Raw genomic sequence first — 12,489 nt, forward strand, 5'->3', positions numbered from 1 at the left:
CCCGGCCCAGGACTGCCCTGGGAGGGACAGTTTAGATGGAATTTCCCTGGTTGAACTGTATAAAGGATTGATTTGGACCAGCAAGCTTTGAGTAAAGTCTTGGCTTTCCCCAAAGAAGGCTAAGCTTTGCTTCTGTTTGCGCAAATATAAACTTACTTTCTTCCTGAAGTCTGTTTGTGAGATTTATTTGGCCTAACAGTACCTTTGGGGTTTTCTCCCTCTCATAGCAGTTCTGATTAACCTCCATAAAAGTAAAGGTTGAGAAATGCTCAAGAATATCAAAATACAATAAATACAAGAGTATACACACACATATCTATTTATAGTTTCTTTGCCAAAAATTTGTTTTTAATCTGGTGTGTTACTAAAATATGTGGCCACCTACATATGGAACGTTCATGTCTTCACCATCTAGGGATCCCACTCCAAGGGCTCCTTGTGCTCATGAGTAGGAACCCAAGTGCAAACACTCTCTGGGTCTCCAGAAGTTTTCCAACTGGAGTTGGCAACCCTAAATTCAATCTTTAGTCTAACGATAATCATTTAGGACCTCATTTATCAGGCCAAGGAATAGCAACCCAGTGGCTCCCCACCCTCCCACCCAAGGGCACCAACCAGCTCCCTTCCTACATGCCCATGATTGAAAGGCCTGAGAGGTCCAACCAGGAAGTGCATCTCTCGCCAAGCTACTCCAAGGAAGGAATAACAGTATCTTCGCCAGGTAGGGCTGGGAAAATCGAGGAGATTTGGGGTGGCATCTGAGGAATGTGGGATTGGGAGAGGATGGACCTCAGTGTGGCATGATGTCATCTTCTCCAGGGGAGCGGAACTCTCAAGTCTGGAGATCAGCTGCTGGAGAAGTTAGTGCCGCAAATAGGAACACAAGAACTAGGGAAATAAATGCTGAGAAGGGAGGGGAGGGGAAAGAAGTTAAACACAAAATCAATCATTCGACTAATGGGCTTTCTTCTAAGAACAAAAAGGTCAGGGTTTTTGTTTTGTTTTGTTTTTGGTGTTGCTCCCTGCTTTTCAAGCTAACCTCTCCAGTCTAGGCTTCTTCTTTTTTAAATTATTGTCGCCAAAGAGGGGCTTCTCTGCAGCTCTCAGGCAGTAAATATACGACTGTCTTCTCTCTTTTTTTATTATTGTGACTTCTCAAGCCATCAGCAAGTGACGGTTGTGGTGATCGCACTGGACAAAGTTCATGATGTGCTTGAGGCTGCCGTGCTGTGGAAGGGGGCAGGAATCCCTTGGTGCACTCTCAGTGCCCCCAATTCCACACCTTCAACACCTTCCTCGTTGTAGCAGATCTCTCTCAATCTAAATGCATTGATAAGTAGGGTAGCCAATCTCCAGGTGGGGCCTGGATCTCTCCTGGCATTACAAGTGATCTCCAGCTATTATATAGAGGTCAGTTCCCCTGGAGAGAATGGCTGCTCTGGAGGGCAGACTCTATGGCCATATACCCAACGGAGGTCACTGCCCTCTCCAGATCTTTCTTTCCCCACGCACAGGAGAGTCAGACAAGGGGGAAGGGGGACATTCTGTCAAAACTACAACGCTCATTAGCACGCTAGGAAATCCCGGCATGGAAACTGCTGTGGCTGTCTGTTCCAGCGCATGCTTGCCCGAGTGGGGAATGACAACATTCTAGTCAGGTGTTGCCCAGTGAACCTGCGCTGTGATGCAGATAACTTAGAGATGATCAAATCCCACTTTCTAATCCAGATCTGCTGTGCCGACACTCTTTATTCCTCTCCAGTCGGCAGTTGCCGCGTTGTTTTACAGCGCTGCTGAATTAGCGTAAGGAATAAATACTTGTGAGTTTATGAAATTTGTTCTGCCTGGTGTATATCTGAGTGGGAAGAGAGCGAGAGAGGGTGAAGAATCTTCCCCAATTATTTCTCTTCTTTTTACTGCTCTGTTTGTTCCCCTGGATTTGAAATTTTTGTTTCTGCTGGGAAACGTTTTGGTGCGAGGGAGAGGAATGGGAGGTGAAGGAGGCAGCCTCCCCGTTCAAGCATAACCTTTTTCTGTAAGGACTCCCCAAATGGTTAAAAGCAATTATCTTGTCAAAGGAAACATTTGTTCGCAGGCTGCAATGTGAGCAGCTGTGTTTCAAATCTCTGGTCATGCCTCTGCGAAACTCAACGAGGGCATCCCTGGACTTGGAAGGTTTTGGCTCTCAGCCATGGGGGGAACAGGTTGGTTATCTGCCAACCATCTGATGGCCTCAACCAGGCCCTGAGACTGGTTTAGATCTAAATCCATCCTCTGGCGAAACAGGAAAAATTGACCCGTGAAGTGCACTACCAATGTGTGCAGAGAGAGAGAGAGAGTTTTGACTTGCAGAAGGGCATTATATGCCGGGATAAGACGCAGTACCAATGTTGGTATGAACAAGGCCACAGCTTTATTGCCACCCAGCAGGAGGGCTGGCACAGCATGGGAGAGGGAGCCTGAGCTAACAGTCAGCAGACTGCACCCATGGAGTCCAGAGGCACCCCTGGGAGCCAGGAGAGCTGATCCCCTTGCCTACTGAAGTCCGCCACCAAGGGGATCTACCAGGCACCCACCTGATTGCCCTCAGCCCACCAGGCAAACGAGTCCCTGGCCTCCCAGCAGGGTAAGCCGCGCTTGTTTATGCGCCGCCTAATAGGGAGGCCCCAAACTCCAGGGTGGCATACCGGGCTCTTTGCCACCAGGCTCCATCCCACGCAAACCTGCAGCGGTGACAATTATTGAACAAAAACATCCACCTCAAAACCCTGAACAATATTGTTTACAACAACAAAGGGTGGGTGGGAGGGAAGCAGCTCCTGCGGCATCGCTTGCGAAGAGTCCGAGACCCACACACGTGGTGTCTTAAATGGTCGGTCACCACAGGTCCCCCCCTGCCCTTGACACTGAGCGCGCTGCAATCTGGCAGCATGCACACTAGACGGCCTCTGGGTGCCCGCCTCTCCTTCCCAGCAAGCCATGTCAGTGTTCAGCCAAGGTAAGTCTCAGCTGGGTTTTTGACTCTTAAAAACGACAGTAATATCCCCCCAATCTTGTTCTCTAAGGCAGGGGTAGTCAACTTGTGGTCCTCCAGATGTTCATGGACTACAATTCCCATGAGCCCCTGCCAGCATTCCCAATTCATGGGTGCTCCAGGACTTGAACTGAGCAGTTCACATGGCTACTCTCTGAAACAATCTACCTCAGAGGCACTGTAAGTAATCTAAAAAAACCCAAAACAAACCCTATGAATTACAGCAGCCTTTCTCAACATTTCTGTCATTGAGAAACCCTTGAAACATTCTTCAGGGTTCGAGAAACCCCAGGAGTGGCCTAATGGTGCAGAATATGGCTGGGAAGCAGAGCTGTGGACATGCCCACCTGGGGCCCCTCCCCTTCCCACCCCCTCCAGGTCTACCATTGGCCGTTTTGGGAGAGATGGGTGGGTCAGCGTAACTATATATGGTCATATTACAGCATCCGGTTTCATCTGCAGAATAACGCTGCGCAGTGGCCTCAAATCTGCAGAGAGCTCAACCGAGATTCGGTTAACAGGTAAACAGGTTAAAAAACAACTGTCCAGCATCCCCGCATGCCTTCAGGTTCAAAAGCAAGGAAGGGTTAGCCGTGTGAAAAGTATAATCAGCAAATTCAACTCTGGATTTGCCATCTCAGTCGAGTTTCTCTCTGATACAAAAGTAACAAAGTAATTCCTGCCTGTAAGCTGTGAACAATGCAGACTAACCCAAGCCCCACCATGTCAAGGAGAGTGAAGGACAACCACAGAATTTTCTGGTTAAGGGTGGCCACTGGAGGGGGGGGGGGAGTATGGATTGTCAGGCCCAAGTTGGGAAACGCCTAGAGATTTGGGGTTGGAGTCTGGGGAGGACATGGACCTCAGTGGGGTACAGTGCCATAAAGCACCAATTTTCTCTAGGGGGACTGATCTCCGTAGTTGGGAGATGAGATGAGCTGTATTTCAAGGGGGATCTCCAGCTCCCACCTGGAGACTGGCAACCCCGACCTCACTGCTCCTGCAGGCAGATTGCCTCCTTTTTGCATTCTCAGACCAAGCAAACCATTTTTGGGCTTCACGCAACATCCCCTTTCAAATCCCACCGGGATTCAAAGATGTAGCCAAGCTCTCCTTTGCTAGCTGCTCTCCGCTATCTCTGAGTGATATTTCTTCCTCTGCCAGTTTTATAGGTAAAATGGCCTGTTTTCAAAGGGACAAATTCATCTAGAGATGGCATCTTTATTACATTCTAAAAGACATCCGTCATGAACACCTGGGGGAAACGGCATCTCAATGTCTGTCTGGGGTAGTTATTTAAACGCCAGATTTCCCTTCCCCTCTCCCCCCCCCCCAAACCAGCCCTTGTTTCCAGAAGACTATTGTTTTAATGGGATGTTTAGATAAAAAGGCATGCCAGATCAAAGCAGTGGCTAGTCTGGACAGAGGCAAAGGAAATAACCTTTGCGCAGATGATTTGGAACATTATTGGACATTGCAGGGAGGAAGGAAAGCCCTTGATTATTCTCGATGTCTGTCTTGGGCTACATATCAAAACGAACATCTGACAGTTATAGGAGGCTGCGGACAAGTGTAACAGTGCAATTATTTTGGAGAAGATGGAGGGACTCCGTCAAGATTTTTTCTTTTTAAAAAAAACACACTTAATAGGCATATATCCCTCTTTCACACTTTCAAGGTCTAGGCAAAGATGAAAAGTGATACTGTTACAAAAGTACACTGAATGTTCTCAAGTGTGTGGAATGTTAAGTAGGAAAGGAGAAATTATACCCAACAAGGAAGCAGGGAAATCGATGGAAAGGATTGGAGACAAGCAATCTGCTGTTTCAAGCCAGACGTGCATTTGTCTGAAATTCAGACATAATGCTAATCCATAACTGATACTGCAGATCCAGCAAATAACTCCTGAGAACAGCATGACAATACAGGATTGCCAGGTCCCTCCTGGAGAGAAGGTCTCCAGAACCAGGTTGGGAAAATTCTGGAGATCTAGGGATGGAGTCTGAGGAGGACACAGTGCCCACCCTTCATATTCGCCAGGGAACTGATATTTTTAGTCTGGGGATGAGCTGTAATTTAGGGTCCCAGCTGGAAGCTAGCATCCCTACCATAGTAACATTGCCATCTCTAGGTTTGGAAATTCCTAGAGATTTTGGGGGTAGATCCTGAGCAGGGTGGAGTTTGGGGAGGGAGCTCAGTGGGGCACAACCTCTAAAGCTGCTGTTTTCACTAGGCGAACTGATCTTTGTAGTCTGGAGATGAGCTGTGATTCCAGGACTCCACCCATCCCCACTTGATGGGCCGTAACCCTATGCACCAGCAAAACGTTTCCTGGAATTATGACTTATTGCGGGCTGCTGGATTTGGAAAGGCAATACATCAGAACCACGTGCCAGAAGCCCCCACCGACAGATGTTTTGTCACACAAACAAGCAGAAAAACAGGTATTTTGTAGGCCACTTCATACATGCAGCAGTATGGTCAAGTGAATCAAATGGCTCCACACTTTCCATGGTCCAGAAAGACCTGAAAGAATAAACTTGAAAAGATTCTAAAACAAGGCCTGTATTTGTTGTAAGCTGCTATTATGGAATACTCAGAATATCCAGAATACCCAGAATTCCTTCTAGCAGGCGACCCTCCTGGTGCAAATAAAGGGAGGGGCTGGAGAAGGGGTTGCCAACTCTGGGTTGGGGAACACCTGGAGACTTTGGGGTGGGCAGGAATTGGAGCAGGAAGGGATTTCAGTGGGGTCCAATGCAGGCAAATGGCAATAGCAATGAATTCACCCAACCCACTGGACCATCAGTAAGCATTGCGTTATTGTTTTCCCTAATGTTCTATTGTTCAAAATGTTATAGTTATTACTGTGTTATTATATACTGAGTTATTTGTACAGCAATCTCTGTTTGATGTAAACCGCCCTGAGCCATCGGGGAGGAAGGTATATAAATGTAAATAAATAAATAAACAAACAAACAAATAAATAAATAAATAAATGGTCTCCTCCTGAACTTTTGACACCTCCCCAAGAGCACTGTTCCTCCTCACTAGTCCCCTGTGTATTGTAGGGTTGCCAGCATACAGGTGCTAGCTGAAGATCTCCTGGCAATACAAATGATCTCCAGACAGCAGAGATGAGTTCCCCTGGAGAATACAGTTGCTTTGGGGGGTGGAATCCATGGCATTAGACCCTGCTGAGGTCTCTCCCCTCTCTAAGCTCCCCCTCCCCAGGCTCCGCCCCCAAATAACCAGGGATTTCCCATCCTGGAACTGGAAACCCTACATGGAGGCCTTCAAGAAAGAACATGTTCTCTCTCTCTCTCTCTCTCTTCCATGTTCTCTCAGGAGGGAACAATCTTTTATTCCTGGGATTACACAAGAGCTCCGCAGGGTTATGTGTCCTTTCCCAGAAATTCAGGTGGCCACTGCCACCCCTAGATGCCTCTGTACATGGCTCTACGGGCCCAGTCTTTTTCTCCACAATAGAAACGTTAGACGGCCGACCAACCGATGGGTTGACTGTCTTCCACATCTTACTTCCACGCCCACTTCTCTGGCCTGCTTCCAGGGTTCCTCGAAGTCTGAAAAATATTCCAGGGGTTGAAAAAGTCTGCTCTATTCCAATCTTTTGGTAATCACAACTTGCATTTTCTCAGCACTTGGTGGGAAACAGCACAGGCAGCGAACTGCCACCAACTCTGAACTCCCTCATTCACCTCCTTTGGCACATTTCCTAACAAGAGTGTATGAGGAGGCGTTGAAGAGCCTTCTCCTCACCTTGATGAGTGCTTAAAATGTAATTTACTGTTGCTTTCAATTACTACCGATTCCACAAGTGTTTACTATTTTTGGCATACCGCAAGCTCACAGCCAAATGATGTTGAATGAATGTGGAGACTAAGTTTCTTCAAACACACACACACACACACACACACACACCCAAACCCTAGGGATCTGGTGAGAAGGCCAAAGAAGATATTTATATAAATCTGCATGACTTCCCTGTAAAAATTTAATAAACTGTCAAGAAAATGTGCTAACATTGTGGCGAAGGAAATGCACCCTGTTGACAGATTTTTCATGGGAATAAGGGGTTTCTTTTTTAAGGGAAAAAAAAACGAGGGAAGGACATTGGCACAGCTCACATGGGTCTTATCTTGATTAATTATGCAGAGGAGCGCCTTTCATCAGCTCCCATCGAGCACCCGGTCTCCAGGTTCAAGTGCTTCAGAAAGATGTCATTTCTTCCCTTGCTGGTGTCTCATCACATCTTTCCTCTAGGCAAAAAAAAAAGGGGAAAAAACCCAGAAAGATTCCATCACGACAGGCTTTCAAACTGCCAGTTCTTTTATTCCTCTCCTGTGTTGCTTGAGAAGCGAAGCCTTTACTTATTGAAGAGGTGATGGAATAAAACAAACTTCTGAGAATTCAGTTTTCGTGCCCCTTCTCCTGTCCAAGGATCTGGTACCCATCACCGAGAAACTGATGAATGTGCCCTCTCACCACACCTGTAGGAATGTGATGTGCCTGTGATGTGTAAACCTATATCCAGCTACAGCTATGGAGGATTTTGACTCGAACACAATCACCTGGTGAACTTATCTCAATCCAAGTTCCTAGCTCAAAAAAAGAAGGCGGATTCCTTACTGAGTTGCCTGCACAATAAAGGCTTATTTCAGGCTGGAGCTCATGGCAAGTTTTCCTCGTGGCCACTGGCCAGTGAGCAGTGCTCCCTTACCGGAAAGAAGGCATGTAATGCCTGGGGTAATGGCTGTGTCATTAAAATGACATGGAATCAGTTCTGTCCTGCTTTAATCCTATGCAACCCGTAGCATCTATTAAGAGGAGACAACTACCCATTAGACAATATAGGTTCAGGGGACATGGAGACACCTAAGTGGTAAGTCACCGATTCTTAAGAAGTTGCGAGAATCAGATTGTTGCGTAAGATGTATGTGAAAACATCAAATATTAAAACTCCGTATTGTTTTCGAGAAAATTTTATTGCACTAAGTTTTCATAACTTTTTCAGTTTGTGGCAAACCAGACATAATAAGTTTATGAAAGCATGGTACGCATACTTGTGATTCTAACGCTACTAATGCAGGGCTGGAGTGTCCCATTTGCTGCCTGTGGCCATCCCGCATGGAGTCTGGCTCACCACTGAAGTGCACACCTCATGCCCGTCCTCCAGGATGTTTACATCTCATGTCTCCATTTCCTTTAAATTTTGCCAGTCAGCGATTACTTCTGTGATGGATTTCCGTTGCAGTTTTTGTTGTGTCACTTAAAGATGCTTCCCTACAGTTGCCACAGGAAAAATGATTTGGTTTTCTTTTAAGTGAGCAGATGCCTCTTAAAAAGCGGGAGGTGGCGATTTGCAGCAGATAGCGGGCTGGGATGGAAGCCATGAGCCATGGGACTATAATTATGCAAACAGAGCCATTCCAGATTGATTTAAATGCATGCAAATAATGCACAGTCTACTCCGTGACTGCAACAAACCTAATGGACACAAGCCATACTGGTGAGTTAGTGAGCCTCCATATATACAGGTAAGGCTAATCTCAACTTGCCAGCCCAGCTTCAAGTTGATGGTGGGGGGAGTATGGGAGGGGTTGTTGTTAGTTGTTGTTAGTTGCAAAGTTGTGTCCAACCCATCGCGACCCCATGGACAATGATCCTCCAGGCCTTCCTGTCCTCTGCCGTTCCCCAGAGTCAATTTAAGGGGCTTTACGCACCGGGATCTTTGTAGCAAATTGGTCACTGAATGAAAAATCGCCATTTAAAATAGTGGAATTCGTCGTTATGCATACCTGCCTTTGTAGTGGAATCCAGTTGCGTTTTGTAGCGTTTCCCACAGGCTTCCGGTCTCGGCAGAAATCGCTAGAAAGGAAGCGCTATTGCCAAGCTCGTCCCGCCCCTGGCCGTCAAGCAGCCAATGGGCAGCCGTTAGCATGCTCCCAAACAGCCCCTTTCCCTTTAAGAAAGGTTAAAAAAAAAAAAACAGACCCATTGTAACGAATCTGTGTAGATTCGTTGCAACGGAGAGACCCATCCAGCTGCCTAATGTGTTTGAGCTGTCGTTTGATCGTTTGATCGTTGCCACGCTGCCTCCGAGTGAAAAAAAAAAATCCGCCCCCCCCTCTCACGGGCCCGATTTTCGGCTGAATTAATGTGTAAAAATTAATGGGAAAATACATCAGCAAACGGGCTTTTCTGTGGTTTGTGCTTAGTGACTAAAGGGGAAGGACTGAAGCCAGGGAAGCCTCTAAACAGAAAGAGGCTCGCTGGTGCGTTTATCCCCGCTCGCTCGGAGAAAAAAAAATGGCGATCGCTTCGCCGGAAGATCAGAGAGGAGAGCCAGGGGGAGGGACTTTGTAGAAACCGCAACAATGTTAACGCACAGGTCTTTTTCGCTAGTGTTGCAGATTGGTTGCAGGAGTGTATCGCTTTCCGGAGGGTGAATCCACTTTTGGGGATTTCCCTGAAAGCGCTACAAGGAAGTGCTTTTTGCAGATCGTTTTCAGGTGTGTGGCAGATTGTCGACGACGTTGTGCAAAACAGCAAATCAGTAGCGTTTTCAATTGGCAACCATTGTGCTATTTTGAAGGCGTGCAAAAAGCCCCTAAGTTTGCACCGACTGCATCAGTGACTCCATCCAGCCACCTCATTCTCTGTCGTCCCCTTCTTCTGTTGCCCTCGATCGCTCCCAGCATTAGGCTCTTCTCCAGGGAGTCCTTCCTTCTCATGAGGTGGCCAAAGTATTTGAGTTTCATCTTCAGGATCTGGCCTTCTAAGGAGCAGTCCGGGCTGATCTCCTCTAGGACTGACCGGTTTGTTCACCTTGCAGTCCAAGAGACTCGCAAGAGTCTTCTCCAGCACCAGATGTCAAACGTACAGGAAACTCACAACAAACTTCTTAATAATAAAGAGTTTTATTGATTAGTACTATACGCAAGAGACTGAGAAGTCAAATCTGACCAGAGGCCAGATTTGCCCCAGCTTATCAATACATTTCTCCCGCCCAAAACTTGACAGTTCCCAAGGGAGGGGGCAGAAGAGAAAAGACATATGTGTAACATAAACAGGATTTCGTTCACACAACCTTGAGGAGGTGACAACAACCCCGTGAGCCCACAACAAGATAAGGTTAGCATAACATCACTATTCATTTTTATAGCTAGAAAACTACAAGGCCTGGGGCAAGCAGGCGCCAGGTCCAATAAAGCAATATAACTGACATGGAGGAACTCAGGCTAATTTATGACAGAGATTCTACAATCCTGACACCAGAGTTCAAAAGCCTCAATTCTTTGATGCTTGGCCTTCCTTATGGTCCAACTCTATGGACAGTACCAAAATGGGAGGGGAGCGAGGAGCAAATATGTTATCATGTAATGCCATGGCATCACTTCAGCTAGTGAAACCAGAAGTGAGTTCATCATGTCATACAACACTCTAGGATAGATTCAAGTGGGTAGCTGTGTTGGTCTGAAGTAGCATAACAGAATTTGAGTCCAGTGGCACCTTTAAGACCAACAAAGTTTTATTCAAGGCGTGAGCTTTCATGTGAAGGCACACTTCCTCAGACAAAATAGAACAGGGATCGTAAGACTATAAGACATAATGGAAAAGTAAATTAGTAGCAAATTAGTGAACTGTGTCACAACATCCTAAATATGCAGTATGATAAATTCTTTCCTAGAAAAGCTAATCAGTCCTTTGGGTTCAATTGTAGTTCACAAAAACTTAATATTTGGGCAACAGCCTCCTGGGCAGAGACTTCTGTGAAGGCAAAGGGGTGGCAGGTTACAGTAGATGAGCGATAGGGATGTGAGTGTCCTGCATAGTGCAGGGGGTTGGACTAGATCAGGGGTAGTCAAACTGCGGCCCTCCAGATGTCCATGGACTACAATTCCCCTGGAGCCCCAGCCAGCATTCCTCCCTCCCTTTCTTCTTTCCTTTCTCCATTCCTGCCTTCCTCCCTCCTTTACCTCCACCCGCCCCGGTCCTTTCTTTCCGCCTCCTTTACCCCCCTCCATCCATCCATCCATCCATCCTTCCTTCCTTCCTTCCTTCCTTCCTTCCTTCCTTCCTTCCTTCCTTCCTTCCATCCCTTACCCCCCAGGGAGATCCTAGCACCCGTTGTATTCTCTAATTCAACAGGCTTTCATTCTAGTTGTGAAAATAAAAATGTCAAGTTTAGTAATTAATGGCAGATACTTCCCCAGTTGTGAAAAGAAAAGTTGCTGGCCCCATCTGTCTCCACCCAAGCACAGAAGCCTCCCCAAAAGGGACAAGGCCTGCTGAGCTGCTATCTTGTCCTGAGAACAAAGAGTTGGATTCTGAATGACATTACATACTACTTACATCACATGATAGTAAGTCATAGTCCCGTAAAATAGTCCCGTCCCAAATAAAATAAAAAGAAGAGGGGATTGTAAGGAATGTGGCTTTAAGAGTTGAATGAGGTCAGCATGCGTACTGCGATAAGAAATCTATTTTCTTGTTGAGTCCTGGGGATTCTGTTGTTTTGAGTGTTGCAATAACTTGTATTTCGGCAGTCTCCCTTTCTAGTCTGTTCTTGAAGTTCCTTTGCAATAAAACAGCTACTTTGAGGTCCCTTATTGAATGTCCTGGAAGGTTGAAGTGTTCCCCTACAGGTTTCCCCCTGTGGTTTTTGATATCAGACTTGTGTCTATTAATTTTTTGGCAGAGGGTTTGACCTGTTTGCCCCATGAAGAGAACAGAAGGGCATTGTTGGCATTTAATGGCACATACAATGTTAGAAGATGAGCAAGTGAATAAGCCTTTGATGGTGTAGGTCATGTTGTTAGGTCCAGTGACTGTGCTATTGGAGTGTGTTGTTGTTAGTTGCGAAGTTGTGTCCGACCCATCGCGACCCCATGGACAATGATCCTCCAGGCCTTGCTGTCCTCTACCATTCCCCGGAGTCCATTTAAGTTTGCACCGACTGCTTCAGTGACTCCATCCAGCCACTTCATTCTCTGGCACATTCAGGGAAATGCCGATCACCAAAAAGGGGTTGGAAGGTGAATTTCATTCAGGCCAGACTGACCAGAGATTCTGGTTTTCAGGGGGGGGGGCATCATGTCGATATGGAATTAGAGTCACAGTGGGTGGGCAGGTAGTTGTGAGTTTCCTGCATTGTGCAGGGGGTTGCACTAGATGACCCTGGAGGTCCTTTCCAGCCCTGTGGTTCTATAAGCAGTCACATATTTTCAGCCTCACAGGGCTGTTGTGTGGTTAAAATGAGGAGAAGAGGATAATGTAAACTGTGTGTCCAGAGGAGGGCAACAAAGATGGTGAGGGGTATGGAGACCAAGACGTATGAGGAAAGGATGGGGGAGCTTGGTCTGTTTACCTGGAGAGGATCTGATAACTCTCTTCGAGTAATTAAAAGGCTGCCATATAGAGGATGGAGAAGC

This window comes from Paroedura picta, chromosome 6 (assembly GCF_049243985.1).
Source record: "Paroedura picta isolate Pp20150507F chromosome 6, Ppicta_v3.0, whole genome shotgun sequence".
Classification (NCBI taxonomy): Eukaryota; Metazoa; Chordata; class Lepidosauria; order Squamata; family Gekkonidae; genus Paroedura; species Paroedura picta.